The sequence below is a fragment of the Canis lupus genome, chromosome 31 (genome assembly GCF_003254725.2).
Source record: "Canis lupus dingo isolate Sandy chromosome 31, ASM325472v2, whole genome shotgun sequence".
Classification (NCBI taxonomy): Eukaryota; Metazoa; Chordata; class Mammalia; order Carnivora; family Canidae; genus Canis; species Canis lupus.
Window position 1 is genome coordinate 12,858,073 of NC_064273.1, and position 16,889 is coordinate 12,874,961.

Sequence of the window (16,889 nt, forward strand, 5' to 3'; positions counted from 1 at the left end):
TATGGTGGTCATTGTGCACATCCAAATTTAAGAGAGTCAGGAAGAATATAAGGGAGTTAAGAAATAGTGATGCACTCTACTTCTGGTAAGGTAGGACTACGTATTTTGAACCAACATTGCTACTAACAGAAAATCTAGACATGATATAAAAGTCATTAGCCAGACAGCACCAGAAAGCTCACAAAATACATAGTTCTCTTTTAAACTTGGTTTTGCTTTTCATGGTGTCAGTTACCTGAGATCAACCTTGGTCTAGAAGCAGATGATCCTCCTTCTGACATGCCATCAGAAGGTCAATAGTAGCCTAACCCTATGTCACGATGCGTACGTCATTCACCTCCCTTCATCTTATCACATAGGCATTTTATCATCTCGCATCTTCACAAGAAGGTAAGTACAGTACAATAGAATACTTTGAGAGAGAAACCACATTCACATAACTTTTATTATGTATATATTGCTATAATTGTTCTATTTTGTTATTAGTTGTTAATCTCTTATGTGCCTAATTTATAAATTCAACCTTATCATTGATATCATAAACAAAAAAAATAATATATACAGAGTTCAGAGCTATTTGCATTTTCAGGCATCCCCTGGAGGTCTTGGAACATACCTCCTACATACCCCTTTACTTTAGTAAAGAATTATCAGGTCAATATTCAAAAGAAGATAAAAGTCCACAAAGATGATCCTAGCTTTGGGGACAATTTTTCCTCTGGATACCTTAGCTAGTAAGAGCCTGACCAGCAGTTTTGAGAACCTCCCAGAGATAAAGTCACCAAAGGTGGTGTGAATCCAGGCCCACATTTTAGTTTGGGGCCTAACAGCTACATCCTGAATCAGGTTCACCTAAAACTACCCATCCACAAACTATAGCCTAGGTTCAGAGCAGCTGTCTCTGAAATAGAGTTGTGTCTCAGGGCTGCTAGCATTTTAGAAATTTTGTTTTAAGTCTATTTTATTTTCTTTTTAGCTAAGTGCTCCTTCTACTGGACACAGATGGAATCTCAGCGAGAAAAGACATTCATGAAACTACCAAGGTAATATAAAATTACTTACAATGTGTGCTGCAGAAGGGAATTTTAGCTATCACACGAAAGAATTCAGAGCAAAATATTGCATCTTTGTTCATTATAAAAACAAAAACAAACAAAAATAAAGCCTCCTTATAGGAGCCAAAACATGAGTCATTCAGATATTTGGCTTTCTTTTGTTATCTTCTTTACTTGACAATCTGTTGAAATGACTTTCCTAATGTGTTGTGTGTGGGAATTGATTGCAAGATGTAGAACAAAAATAATTCTGAGTAGCACATAAATTATCAAGTCATATCAGAGTGCAGCGATCCAGTTTCTAAAGAAACAATACAGCTAGCCTTGTGCCATTAGTGTTGGTGGAATTTGATTTTTTAAAAGATCAGTATGTTTTCAGAAGTTCTTGATACCCAGTCTCCAGATATAACTAAGAGTAGGCTCTTCTAAGCAACAGAAGTGACTTGTAACACATGACAGTTACTATGTAGGTTTATAATCTGCTACCTACTTAAAATATCCTGGTATGTCTTCCTGTTTAATTCATTTATCTGAGTCTCAATATGTCAGAACAAAATGTTCTCATTCTTTCATCTTTGGGGACACAATTCTTATTTGTATAATTTTAATTAGTACTTGTCTACTCTGTTCTTTACACTATTTTCTATGTGGGCTGCTGTGTTAAGTGATTGGGCAAAGCATGAGCCACCAGATGCTCACTTGCAGAAAAGAATGGACCTAATGTATTCAAGTATATTGGGTGGGAAAATTTGCCATGGTTGAATATTATAGTAAAATGTACTAAATGTGACTCTATATGTAACATATTCACCATAGTTTCAAATATTCAGTAAAGTCAATTGAGCATAGTGACCACAAAGGAAAAGACCACAAGCAACTATAACCAGATTAGATACAAAATGTTCTTTCCCTCCAAACCTTCTGTGACGATTAATTCTAAGTGTCAATTTGGCAGACTATGATGCCTAATCTTTTAGTCAAACAATCTAGATGTTGCTATAAAGGTATTTTTTGAATGTAGTTAACATGTGAGAGTAGATTTTGAGTAAAGCAGATTATTCTCCAGAAGGTAGGTGAGCCTCATCCAAACAATTGAAGGCCTTAAGAGCAAAGACTAAGATTTCCCAAAGTGGAAGGAATTTTGTCTTCAAACAGCTGTATGGAATTTTTACTTGAATTTGGACTCAAGACAGCAACATCAACTCTTAGTTAAATTTCCAGCTTTTTTCTGCTCTGTGAATGTTATACTTACTTGCCCCCAAAATCATGTGAGTCGATTCCTGAAACTTATTTTTCCCTCTACATACTATGTATATATACTATTGATTCCATTTCTCTGGAGAACTCACTAATACACCTTCCTAGTTATAGAATGAGGGTGCATGCAATAAATTTCCAATAGCATTGGGACACCTGGGTGGCTCAGCGGTTGAGCATCTGCCTTCCGCTCAGGACATGATCCCGGGGTCCTGGGATCGAGTCCCACATCAGGCTCCCTGCATGGAGCCTGCTTTTCCCTCTGCCTGTGTCTCTGCCTCTCTCTGTGTGTCTCTCATGAATAAATAAATTAAATCTTTTAAAAAATTTTTCAATAGCATTTGTAATTCAATGTGTAAATTTATATGATGTATCTAGCATGCATTCTTAGTGATAGGATAATATTGTCTTTGTATTTTTTAAAACAAGTCCATAGTATCACATACAACAACCTACTTATATATATAATTGTTTTGAATTCTCCAAGAGGATATGTCATTTTGACCTTCCTAGATTTCTTCTGTCTTATCTCACTGTTGCCTTCATACTAAATTTTAAGACCTTATTTATTTATTCATAAGAGACACAGAGAGAGGCAGAGAGATAGGCAGAGGGAGAAGTAGGCTCCCTGCGGGAGCTCAATGCAGGATTGGATCCCAGGGCCCTGGGATCATGACCCGAGCCAAAGGCAGATGCTCAAGTGCTGAGCCACCCAGGTGTCCCACTTTCATACTAATTCTTAAAGAGAATAAAGGCTATTCCTTTCCTGAGAACATGAAAGAATTATAACTATATATCTTTTTTTAATATTTTATTTATTCATGAGAGACACACAGAAAGAGAGGCAGAGACCTAGGCAGAGGGAGAAGCAGGCTCCACGCAGGGCGTCCGATGTGGGATTCGATCTCGAGACCCCAGGATCACGCCCTGAGCTGAAGGCAGACACTTAACCGCTGAGCCACACAGGTGGCTATGTATCTCATGGTGCTTTGTAGAGTTCAGGCCAATGGTTTTTCTTTTCTTTCATAAAAATAACTACTGCCATTATTTTTTTTTCTATTTTGAAAAGCATTAATTTGCTTAAATCTGTGGAAAGAAAGACTGCCCATCCTCTAAAAACAGTTCCCAGAGAATTACTATCAAGGACAATTTAGCAAAGGCTTGAGCATTAGGGCCATCACTAGGCCACTGTCTGATGGTGAAATAAAACAAAACTAATTTTGTTAGGGCCATCACAAGGGCAATGTCTGATGGTGAAAGAAAACAAAGAAAAGTGAGTTAGAAATGAAGAAATCTAGAAGAGAAGTGTCCAGTGAGTGTATGAAGACAGGCTTTAATATTTTCGTACTCAACTCTCTCTTTCTGTGTGGCCAGATGGAAGGAAAGACTTGAGTTTCAGACAATAGGATGAAAGAATTCTAAAAGGTACACACAGCCATTCCTTAATTCTTCCCTGTAGCCTAATAAGACTGAATATATCCACTGGTAGTTGTGATGGAAAATAAACCAAGTGTAGGCAGCTAAGGGGAGGAAACAGCAGAATTGAAAGAGAACAGTTGATAAAATGTTCAAAATCGCACAACCCATTAAACTTGCAATTTTTCAAATGTGTTTCTTTATATAGTCACTTGGAGATGGTGATTAACTCTATTAGTTTCTTCACATACACATGAGAAAGTTTTAAAAAGTGTTATAAATACCAACATTCATAGTGTGGTGAGAGAGAGTTTTATCTAAGCGACTGGTATTGGTGATCTCAAAATGGCTCGGCCTTGGATGAGCACCCTAAAATCTGTTCTTATACATATCTTCCAGACTTTTTCCAATACAAATCAGTAACTCTTTGATTCTTCTTCATGAATATGACATCAATCCAACTTGTAAGGTTTTATTTGTAGTTCATGTCCTTTGCTATATTGACACCTAGCTCTAGGAACAGGTCTGGATAAAGTAGCCATGGGGAGTGATATATGGGTGACGGGCTTCCTCTTGAAGGAATTCACTTGAGTAAGATTGTAACAGAATAATCTTTGAGCAACTGAGAAAGAACTACCAGGCAAGAAAGGGGAATCTACTTCGGAGGACAATAGATGTTTAATGGAAAATGGGCAAAAACCACCTAAATATCCTATTTTAAGATCTCCAATTCAGATATTTGGAATTTCCAATTCCCTTTTTCTAAACTATCTAATTCTATGAGAAGGAACCATGCTACCATGCAGTCTTTGAATTCCTGCTATCACACTTGGGTAGCAACAGTGTTGTCTCCTAGAGCTTGTTCCCAAATGAACACAGGATGATTGAATTGGAAGCTTCACACTCTTGCCCGTGGATCAGTAAACTCCCCTACTAGGTTATTATAGGATTTGTAACTATATGCCCCCCCAGAATAGATAATCCCATTTTCTCCATATTTGCCCAGGGATACTTTGCTTGTATTGGTCTATGTTCTGTATCAATTAGGATGTTGTCTTATAATAACTAGCAGAGATATACTGTGGTTAGCTTAAGGCAATAGGTAGGTGGGTAGGTAGGTCAGTAGGTAGATTTGAGACTATATATAAATATATATACACACATTTAAGGAGATATATATTCAAGCATGTACATATGCATACACACACACACACACACACACACACACACGTAATTACCTAGGTGCTATCAGGACCTAACTGTATTGATGGAAGGCTCATCTGAAGGGGCATCTCTTAACATCTCATCTAACCCAGATGTGGCACTGCTGCTCAAAATGAATTGTTTCTATCCTTGTATATATCACAGAGTAAATATTCCAAGTCATGTGTGGAAATATCCAATTGAAGAGATTAAGTCATTATCACTACCTGAGTACCAGGGTGTATCCTGTTCTCTTTGCCCTATGTAGCAGGAAATAAGATACTGCCTCCCAACGAGATTGCACACCATAGGAAATTACCGCCAAATAAGATACTAGATAGCCTCAAAATGCAACTGAGTACTAAAACTTTAGGTATCTTTATGCCAGCATAATCTCCACATTGACTAAAATACCCTCTAGCGTAGCTAACTTTTACATGCCTTTGAGAGGACTCTGAATTACTTCCATCCTGGACATGTCTTGGCCTTTTTCTTCCCCTAGCAAAAATTAAGAGCAAGTTTAGGTTATTTTCATTGTAACTGTGCATCATCACGAACATATCAATTTGTGTTGATTTGCAAGGCAGCAGTCAAATGGCTGTCACAACAGCAAAAGCTAAGCCTCCTTTGATCACAGAATCATCAATAATATTCATTCACTGTCCTCTGGCATGCAGCAATTACTTTTCTACTACAGAAAGGCCAACTTAACTGAACTCCTATTTCCTGTTTCCCAGGCATTTTGAGTAGGAGGAAAGCAGACCTTCTCCATCATCTAACGCAATGGTTTGCATCATCTTAATTTGGCTGGAGCCTTACACCCCCTAAATCCTGATTGTCTACATTCCAAACTGTGGGGTGTGGCGAACAGCCCAGTTGTTTTAATTCCAGAAACTACCCGATGAAATTTCGTTAAGCCTCTTTTATTTATACACCCTCATGAAAGGTGGGAAAATTTCAAACTCTATGCTGTAGTTCATGTTATATTTATTGAATGTGTAAGTGATCAAAGCACATTTGCTTACCTGGTTTTGACATTTCCAGACACTTAGTGATAGTTTTCTGAACACGTGTAGGTAGAATACTAAGTGAATCTTATTTATCTCTTGTTCCCAATAAAGTTAAAGAAACAAATGTTTGAGATATTGAGATATCAAGGGATAGAAGAGCATATAGTAAGTACCAAATGAATATACAGGTAGCAAGAGGAGTTAGAATTTTCTTGTTGGTAGCAATAGTGGTAATAATAATAATAATAGCTTCCTCCTCCAAGTTCTGCTTCAGAGAGAACAGGGTTATTGTTTTATTTTATGTTTCTTTTTCTTATTTTAATTTGTAATACTGCTAAATGTTTCTGCCTTCATTAACATAGGGGAATGATACCTACAGATGTTTTCTGCCACTACCAGAAATATCTGTTTAAGCCCAGACAGCCCCAAAGCTGAATTTGTTGCATGTGATCCCTCAGAAGTTAATTATGTACAACTTGGCATTACACTCCAGTTTAAGACATTGGGGGGAAAGTCCTCAAATTGCTATATTCAGGTAAAAAGTTCTGGAAATGTGATACGGGGCATTGGGGGCATTGGGATTTTTTTTTTTTTTTCACAAAGCCTGAGAGGAACTACACTTGTTTTCAGAATATGCCTCCATCTAGAAGTTAAAAATCTAAATAAAATGGTTGATTTTGTGGGACTGTGTTCATAGCCTAAGCAGAACTGTGGAATTATACAAATAAAGAAACATCTTTTTAATAAACTGGTGTTGCAGGATTTTCCAGTATGATCTCCAGGGTACTCTCCCTATCTCCCTCTGGGGTAGTATTATGAGTCTAAAAGAATGAGCAATGAAGTCTTGTTGGACGCATTCATGCTCATTTTCCAGCACCTAATATGTTGTTTACACGTAGCGATACACACTAACACTTGAGGATTCCTAAGTGTCCAGCAGATGATGGGCACATGGGTGTGGAAAGGAAGGAAATTCTTCAGAATATTTTTGCAAATGCTAAATGCTTTTAAGGGGGCTGAAATTTCATTCTTAAATCACAACTTACAAAAAGTTTCTGGAATCCAATAATATAGTTTCAGCACTACATTTTTTTCTTTGATATCCATAATATAGTAAAGTCTTGCCCTTAAGCCAAAAACACCAGGTAAGCAACAAAGTGGAGAAAAATAAATTCCCCAGAATTTTTGGTGCTCTTGATTAATGGAGGAAGCAGTAAGAGGAGGAGCCTACATTATAATTGCATTGTTCTTGATTGTCTTGGAGGGTTGTCAAGGAGTAGTGTGATCATTTGGAGAATATAAAGGGAGGAATCAGTAAAAACAATAAAGGAGATATGGTTTATGATGTGATCTCACCCTTCTCAAATAGTAATTTGAAGGGGCTTGCAAATGTCAAATGACGTCAAATCATACAGATCTTTCTAGTTATCCTAAGACATTGCTTAATAAAATTTATTGAGAAAAAAAAAACCCTATTGTCAGAGACTTGTGGTTTCTGGTTCAACATATAAGCTTAGAAGTTGCCACTCTATCAAAAAGAAAACAAGAAAAGCTGAGCAAACTGAAAAATCAACAGCCCTTCTTAGATTCCTAAGGGAAGTCAGAGCAAACTCCCTGTCTTTAAAACTGGAGAGACAAAGTGAGAGAAAAACCTCCATGGGAAGCAGTCCTGTGTTGTACCTGAACTGCAAGTGGTGAACTGCTGGAAGTTTAGTGTGGACGATTCTGAGAGATAAAAACTCCAGAGGAACCCAGTCATCAGTGGGCCCTACAATTTTATGAGTTTTACCTCCTGGAGCTCTACCAAACTCTCACAATAAATAGAGGACAAAAATCTCCTGTGCTTTCTAGTAAGGGGGTGTGTGTGTCATGAAACAATCACATCATGCCTTTCTTCCTAATAAGTTCTGCCCTCAGGAGAAACTATTTAACCAGAGCCTACCTGCCTTGGTTTTATCAGAGCCTAACTCACCTGCGGGAAGGGAAATAACCCACTCCAGTCCTCTCTAGCCATTCTGTCTCACATAAGGGGTGAAGTTCATAGTCCAATGCCTAGGCTCACTGAAAGACTGAGATCTAATAATCACATAGAACATTTCCATCTCTCCCCCATTCACTTTCCCACCACATTACTAAAGGCTAGTTCACAGAAGTTTCTTTCATCCTATATATCATCTCCTGCTAATGAGAAAAATATTAAGGCATGCCAAAGACAACACCTTGAAGAGACAGAGCAAGCATCAGGACTAGACTCAGATATAGCAGGGGTGTTGGAATGATTAGAGCAGGAATTTAAAACAGCTATGGTTAATTTGCTAAAGGTTCTAATGGGTAGACAGTATTCAAGGATAGGCAATGTAAGCGGATAAAAGGAAAATACTAGAAAGGACCTGAGAAAGAAGTGCTAGAGGTCAAAAACAGCGTAACAGAAACAAAAGACACCTTTGATTGGCTTATTCACAGATTGAACATGGCTGAGGAAAGAATCTCTGAGCATGAGGGCATCTCCCTAGAAACTTCCAAAACTAAAAAGCAGAGAAAAGAAGACTGAAGGAAACAAGAAAAGACTAGGAACTGTAAAAAAAAAAAAAAAAAAAAAAAAAAAAAGTGTAATATATGTGAATTGGAATACCAAACAAAAAAGAAAGAAGAGAAAGAGTAAGCATTTGAAGAAAAAATACAGAGAATTTCCCCAAATTAATGCTAGATACCAAACTATAGCTCCAGGAAACTCAGAGAAGACCAAGTAATTAAATGCAAAACAAACAAACTCAAAAAAACAAAAACAAATAAAGCTCTAACTAGGCATATCTTATTCAAACAAATAAAACTATATCTAAGCATATAATATTCATGTCATATTCAAACTATATCTAGGCATATCATATTCACACAGAAAAATCAAAGATAAAAGATGCTGATGGAAGCCAGAGTTTAAAAACACCAAACCAATAGAGGAACTAAATTAAGAATTACATCTGACTTCTTAGAAATCATGCAATCAAGAAGAGTGGGCTGCAATATTCTTTTTGTTTTTTTGAATATTTATTTATTTTAGAGACAGCACACACATGCAAGTGGGGGGAGGGGCAGAGGGAAGGGATCTCAAGCAGACTCCCCACTGAGCATGGAGACTGACTTGGGCTCCATCTTACAACCCACGAGATCATGACTGAGCAGTAACCAAGAGTCAGAAGATCAACCAACTGTGCCCCCAGGTGCCCCATAGATTGCCATGCTCTTAAGTGTTGAAAATTCAAAGCACACCAACCTAGGAATCTGTAATCTTTGAAATTATGCTTCAAAAATGGAGGAGAAATAAAGACTTTCTCAGATAAACAAAAACTGAGGAAATTTGTTGTCAGTTTACCTGCCATGCAAGAAATATTAAAAGCTGTTCTTTAGAGAGAAGGAAAATGATATAGATCAGAAACTCAGATCTGTATTATAAAAGGAAGAGCATCGGAGAATAAAAACTTACATTGTTCTTATTCTTAGTTTTTGTGGTAGGTCCTAATTTGTCCAAAATAAAAACAATGAATTCCATTATATATATGCTTATTTATGTTTATATATATGTGGAATGAATGACAGCAATGATATAAAGGATAAGAGAGAAGAGTTAGGTTATTTTGTTATTATGGGGTACTTACACAACCCATGAAGCAGAACAGTGTTATTTGTAAGTGGACTTGGATTACTTATATGTATATTGCAAACCATAGAGCAACAACTAAAAATAAAAAAAGAAATGTAACCAATATGTTAAGAAAGGAAAGAAAATGGATGTATATAAAGTGCTCAACTGAAACCACAAAAGGCAGAAAAAAGATTGGAAGACAAAAATAGGAATAAACACTAAGACGGCAATAGAAAACAGTAATAAATATGCTGGATATTAATCCAGCTGTATCTAGAATCCCTTTGAATATCAATGGTCTAAGTGCATTAATTACAAGACAGAGATTGTAGAGGGGATCAAAAAACAAGACCCAACTATACATTGTCTCCAAAAAATCCGTATCAGTGCAAAGCCACATAGAGAATAAAAGTAAATGGAGAGAGCTATAGCATGCTAACACTAACCAAAAGAAAGGAAATAGCTATATTAATTTTAGGCAGCAGACATTGGAACAAGGAAATTTATTAAGGATAAAGAAGGACATGGCATAATGATTAATGTGTCATTTCCCCAGGAAGACACAGCAATCCTTAACATGCATGCATCTAACAACAGAGCATCAAAATATGTGGGGAAAACTTATAAAACTGCATGAAGAAATAAATGATCCACTATTATAGTTGGATGCTTTAATATCCCTCCATCAGAAATGCAGAACCAGCATACAGAAAATCAGTAAGGACATAGTTGAACTCAACAACACCATCAATCAACTGGATATAATTGACATCTGTACACTACTTCATCCAACATCAACAGAATGCTCATTCTTCTCAGGCTCACATGGAATATTCACCAAAATAGACTACATGCTGTGTTATAAAACATACCTTAATAAATTTATAATAACATAAATAATATAGTATCTGCTCTCAGACCATAATGGAATTAAACCAGAATCAATAACAGAAAGATAGCTGGAAATTTCCAAAATATTTGGAGATTAAAAGAACATACTTCTAAATAACACATGGATCAAAGAAGAAATCTCAGAAGAAATTTTAAAATATTTTGAACTAACTAAAAATTAAAATGCAGCTTATCACAATTTGTGGGATGAGTGAAAGTGATGATTAGAGAGAAATTTATAGCATTGAATGCACATATTAGAAAAGAAGACCCAAAACCAGTAATCTAAGCATTTGTTTTATAAAATAAGAAAAGAGAAAATGAATTAAAACCAAAGTAAAAAGCAGAAAAGAAATAATAAGAATCAAAGCATAAATCAACAAAATGAAACTAAGAAACCAAAAAAGAAAATAACCTAAACCAAAAACTGGTCGTTTGAAACTATCAATAAAATTAATAAGCCTCTCTCTAAAAAAAGAGAGCACAAATTACTAGTAGCAGAAGTGAGAGGGGTACATTACTACAGATCCTTCGAATATTAAAGTGATAATAAAGGAATACCATGAACAACTCTACAGATTTGACAACCTAGATAAAATGGACCAATTCCTTAAAAGATACAATCTGCTAAAATTCACAAAAGAAAAAAAATAATTTGAATAAAGCTATATCTATTAAAGGAATTAAAACAATACCTAACAAGAGAAAGCTCCAGGCTTTGCTGTGCTCACTTCTGAATTCGAACAATCATTTGAGGAAAAATTTATACCAATTCTCTACAATATCCTTCAGAAGACAGAAGTAGAGAAAATTCTCCCTAATTCATTCTATTAGGCCAAAATTATCCCAAACCAGACAGTGACAATTACAAGAAAAGAAAAGAAACCAAAGACCAATATCTCTCATGAATACAGATGCAAAAATCTGTATTCAGATTTTTTATCATAACAAGATATTAGCAAACCAAACCCAACTCTGCTCAATTTTTTTGTAAATCTAAAACTGCTCCAAAAAAGAATACTAGTAATGCAAATTTTTTAAATAATTGATTAAAGTTAAAAAAGTAAAAGATAATTGCTGCTCTGTCAGAGTTGTGGAAACTAGCTCATTGACATGATATTATTGCCATGTTCTCATAAGACCAACCTGTCACAAGTGCTCTTCTTGGACCTTAAAAAAAAGTTTTTAATGAGAAGAATTCCCTTATGTGCCATTAGGTTGGTATTGGGCTAGTGGTAGTCAACAGAGTATCCAAAGACTTCTGTGCAAGTTTCTCTTGCTTAGTTGCACTAGGAGGTGCAGGGTGAGAAGACACTGTCCATGATGCTGGAGCAATGCGTATGGATGAAGAAGTGGGGAACAAAGCTGAGACAGTGGTTGGGGCTTGAGCTATAGTTACTGCTATGGATGAATCAACTGGAACAGTCATTGCAGGATTTGATGCTTGGGTTGTAACTGGGGCTGCTGCTGTCACTGCTTTGGGATTTGTCACTATAATCCCTGCAAACTTTTCTTTATTATGATTACATTCTTTGAGGGCAGCATAATCATTAAGGATATTATCATCATTAAGGGTTTTGTCTGCAGAAATTAGTATTTGTCCCACTATCCAAAATGCATCATTCAACTTCAGTGTTATTACTACAAAGCTATAACCCACTCCAAAAGGCCTTGTTACCTACACTAAGCTGAATTCTACTATTGTAGTATATCTGGACAATGGAATATTATTCCGCACTAAAAATAAATGAGCTATCAAGATGAAAGACCTGGCAGAGAAAACTATTGACCATCTCTCCAAAGATGCACTTGCATACTTCATATACTCATGGAAATCTACCAAGGGACAGTTAAGAATCCTGATCCAAGAGGTGCCTGGGTGGCTCAGTTGGTTAAGTGTGCAACTATTGATTTTGTCTCAGGTCAGGATCTCAGGGTCATGGGATTAAGCCTAATGTTGGGCTCCATGGGGGGCCTGCTTGAGATTCCCTCTCTCTTGCCCTCTCCCCATTTGCACATGTTCTCTCTCTCCAATAAATAAATAAATCTTTTTAAAAGGGGGGAAGGGTGCTGGGTGGCTCAGTTGGTTAAGTGTCTGCCTTCAACTTAAGTCATAATCTCCGGGTCCTAGGATAGAGCTCTGAGTTGGGCTCTCTGCTCAGTGAGGTGTCTGCTTCTCCCTCTGCCCCTACTGCCTGCTTATGCGCACTCTCGCTCTCACTCTCTCTCTCAGATAAATAAATAAAAATATATTTTAAAAAATCCTGATCCAGAGTTTTAAAGAGTGTGTCTCAACCCTTTTTCACATCATGACATCGATAGAAATGGTATCTTTAGGGCACACTGAAATACATTAAAGGAGATTTGGAGGCAACCACATGGGGCTTAGTGAAAAAGTTTGTGTTTTTAAAAAATATGATATCATTGTGATAAGAAAAATAAAACAATTGTATTAAAGGCTATATGAAATATTTAGTTTGTATATGCTTCCAAATAAAATCTTTTCAAAAATTAAAAAAGGGAGAGAAACACAGAGAAAATTTAAATGCGTATACTAAGAAGCCAATGTAAAAAGGCTACATAGAATATGATTCCAACTCTATGACATTCTGCAAAAGACAAAACTATAGGGACAGTAAAAAGATGAGTGCTTGTCTGAAGGGATGAGAAGCCTCATCACACAGGCACAGCAGATGCAGGGACAGTGAAACTACTCTCTATGATACAGTAATGAAGAACATATGCCATTGTACATTGGTCCAACCCATAGCATGTACAACACCATGAGTGAACCCTAAGGTAAACTAAAGACTTCGGTTGACAATGATGTGTCTATGAGCTTCACCAATGGTAGCAAACATACCAGTGTGTGGGGGATGTTGATAAAGAGGGAGGCTCTGCATGCATGGGAGCAGGACACATATGGGAAATCTCTGTACCTTCAGCTCAGTTTTCCTGTGAACCTAAAACTGCCCTAAAAAATAAAGTCTCATAAAAAAATTAAAAATATGTCTACTATGAACCATAGACCTGGGCCCTGGGGACCACGGAGAAAGATTTCTATAAGTGAACTCTGCACTGATATACCAGCTGTGTGATAAAACCCAATGACTTGGACTACTTTTCCTACTTCCTTATATCTCCCCTTCTTCTTACATGAATATTTCTAAATTTTCATTCAATAAGTGAAATGTGAAGTGAACAAAAAGCAAGATACATATACACATATATACATATATTTTTTTAAAGATATGAGTTAAAGTTTGAGTAGCATAAAATGTATGGAGAAGTAGAGAAGGACCCTCCCCACTTCTAAGTGAGTTCTCCGTCGAAGGACCAAGGACTGAGCAGAACATACAGTGTTGCCTCTGAGGGTTAAGCTTCTTAAAAGGATTTCGCTATATGAATATTTATAGTCCTGGGCTAGAAACAGAAGTTCGTGGAGGTTTGTACTGGTGACATTGTCTCAAAAGTTTAGTTCTTGAACTTGTCGTACACTTGAGATAGCATCTCAGGCATGCTAATGAACCACAGTGGTGACTGGATTCTCAAAATAGTAGTATCTGCATTCTTGAGAAACTTGTGGGCTCCTCAGAGATCTACTGGGGCACTGCAAGTATTAGGAGGTTTGGCAGGTAAGAGGAATAAAGATGGGAACAGAGAACTACTAAAATCACATTTGCTGTTATTGTACCTTCTGACAAAAGAGAACCCAAAGATGAAACAGGCTTAGTCTCTACCTCAATTGTATCTCATGATTTTTGCCTGAAGGTTTTGAAAAGGTCTCTAGTCTTTTCCATTTCTGGTCTGTCTTCTATATTGTTGTCTGAAATCATTCTAATTTATGAATAGGATTAGTGCCTGGAAATAATAAGTATTCAAGTATTTGTTGAGTGTCAAAGGTTCCTCCAATGATGAAAACCCTTCTATAGCTCTCCGTGGTATAGAATCCAAATTCCTAAGCAAGTGTCTAAGACTTTAGGACTTCATGTATCCTTCTTTTCTAGGTTCTTATCACTTGTACCTCTTCATGATTTCTTAACATTGGAATGTTCTTTTATATTTCAAATGGTTCCCATGTGCTATTTCCTCTTGCTGATACGTTCTCCTTCGTATTCTGGTCTTAAATGCTTTTGCTCCTCCTCAGGCCTGTTTCTCAATGAAATTTTGTGTGGTCTCAAGACACACTAAGTTGGACCATCAAAAATTCCCATGTTTCAAACTTACAGTCAGAAGATAAATAAGTCCTAGAGATCTAATGCACAGCATAGTGATTATAGTCAATGATATAATATTATTTACTTCAAAGTTGCTAGGAGACTAGATCTTAAATGTTCTCACCACAAAAAAAGAAATGATAATTGTGTGATGTAATCGAAGTATGACTTAATGCTACAGAGGTGATACTGCAATATACAAATATATCAATTAACATATTACACATCTTAAACTTACATAATGTTATATGCCAATTATATCTCAATAAAAATTAATAAAACAAATTTTTTAAAAGTTCCCATGAAACTAGTAAAACTTATCCCGCTTTTTAAGTGTATGATAAATGCCTGTTCAGTTATTTGTCTCTCCCTTTAGATAACATCTTTTGAAGGCCAAGATCTCAGCTTAATTGTTGATTTCAAGGCATAGAACAAAGTAGAACCAAAAAAAAAAAAGCACTAATATTAGACAAGCCTAGATTAGTCTTCCAGTTTCCCCTGCTTAGTTCTGTGATCTTAGAAAAAAATAATTAATTTCTCAGAAGTTCAGTTTTCTTCTTTACAAATACAAAAGGAAACTATCTTGACTGGGTCAGCATCTGACAGATAAAACATCTATTTCTCGATAAAATGTAGTGAGAGAGAAGCAGAGAGAGAGAGAGAGTATTATTAACAGATTTCCAATGGAGATTTTAGTATTTAATTTTAATATTTAATGATTTTTAGATTTTTAATGTCAAAGCTCTTGTCTCTGCCCTGACAAAGTCTACTGTAAATAGGGACTTTTGAAGTACCTGTAATTTTTAATGAAAATGAAAAACTGACTTATGAAGTATGTTTGTAGTTTTCTTTCAAAACAGAAAGTCTGAAATGTTTCCTTTTATCATCTGACTCAAGCCATTTGCTTAACTAGAATTTTAGGACCAATGGTGACCATTCAGAAAACCCACTTATCATATCATAGCATATCATAGCATGTCATAGCATCACAGTAAGTGAATATACAAAGATAGTAACAGGAATGAATTAACCAAATCAAAGTCAAAATATGGAACTACAGTCAATTCATAAGTCAGAATAGCAGCTCTTACATGTAAGCCAAACTTGTGCCTGACCTATATGGAAAAATCGATTAAAAGCTAATCTAGTGGGACACCTGGGTGATTCAATGGTTGGGCAGCTGCCTTCAGTTCAGGTTGTGATCCTGGGGCCCGGGATTGAGTACCACATCTGGCTCCTGTGAAGAGCCTGCTTCTCCCTCTCCCTATGTCTCTGCCCCTCTGTCTCTCTCTGCGTCTCACATGAATAAATAAATCTTAAAAAAAAAAAAAGATAATCTATTTCCCAGGATTCCTGTTCATTCTAAGTCATTCTGGTATATTCACATTTGCTTTTTTGACTCTTACATTAGGAAACCAGGATAACTGGAGAAAAACTAAGGTGAACAGGCTATTGTGATCAAAGATTTAAAACTAAGAATTGCACAAAAGGCCATGGAAATCCAAAGCCATTCTCAAGGCAGAAATTTGTTACTAGGCCCATGAAAAAGGATATTTCAGTTTAAAGTCAATATTCAGTATCTCTTTGTTATAAAGTAACTGAAATCAATGTACTTTGAGTACTACCTATTAAAAATATAACAGATCAAAATATAAAATTTATAAATATAAAATCCTCATTATATATATATTTTTTATATATTATATATATATAAATTTTATATATAAATATAAAATCCAAAATATAAAATCCTCATTAAATTCTTTACCTTTAGGGACTTGAATTTCCTTTTGTTCTATGCATAAGGAAAAAAAAAAAGAATGAAAACCAAAACTCCCATTTAAAAAAAAAACACCTCCACAATATGAAATTTGGTTGTTCTCAAAGGGTAAAATTTTTGCCAAATGGGTGACAAGCTGTTGTCAAGGCATAATGGGAATCTTCCGTGGGAGTGTGTAAGGGATTTATGCACAAGAGTTACATCACATTTTGAGTGCACATACTCTTTGAAACAGAAAGAGTCCAAATCTCAAAGTGTTTACTAATGTTTCTCAGTAAATGTGGCATTTATTCAGAGATGTCCAATATAAACCTGTAGCATTAACTCTAGAAATAAAAATATTAACTTTTTAAAGAAATATTAAAATCATCTTCAGTGCCCTTTTACCATATTACTTTCTTGGAAATCTAAAATAACTCA

The 16,889-nt window shown here is 36.0% G+C and overlaps 1 long non-coding RNA gene across 1 annotated transcript in view; it reads left to right on the forward strand.

Annotated features, from left to right (window-relative positions):
* Positions 1–235: 235 nt before the first annotated feature.
* The window catches only part of LOC125754161 (uncharacterized), a 44,491-nt gene continuing 27,837 nt past the window's right edge, over positions 236–16,889 (forward strand). Inside the window, exons 1-2 of the long non-coding RNA XR_007407680.1 lie at positions 236–390; positions 977–1,043. This is a non-coding gene — a long non-coding RNA (uncharacterized LOC125754161). The remainder of the gene's footprint in view (positions 391–976; positions 1,044–16,889) is intronic.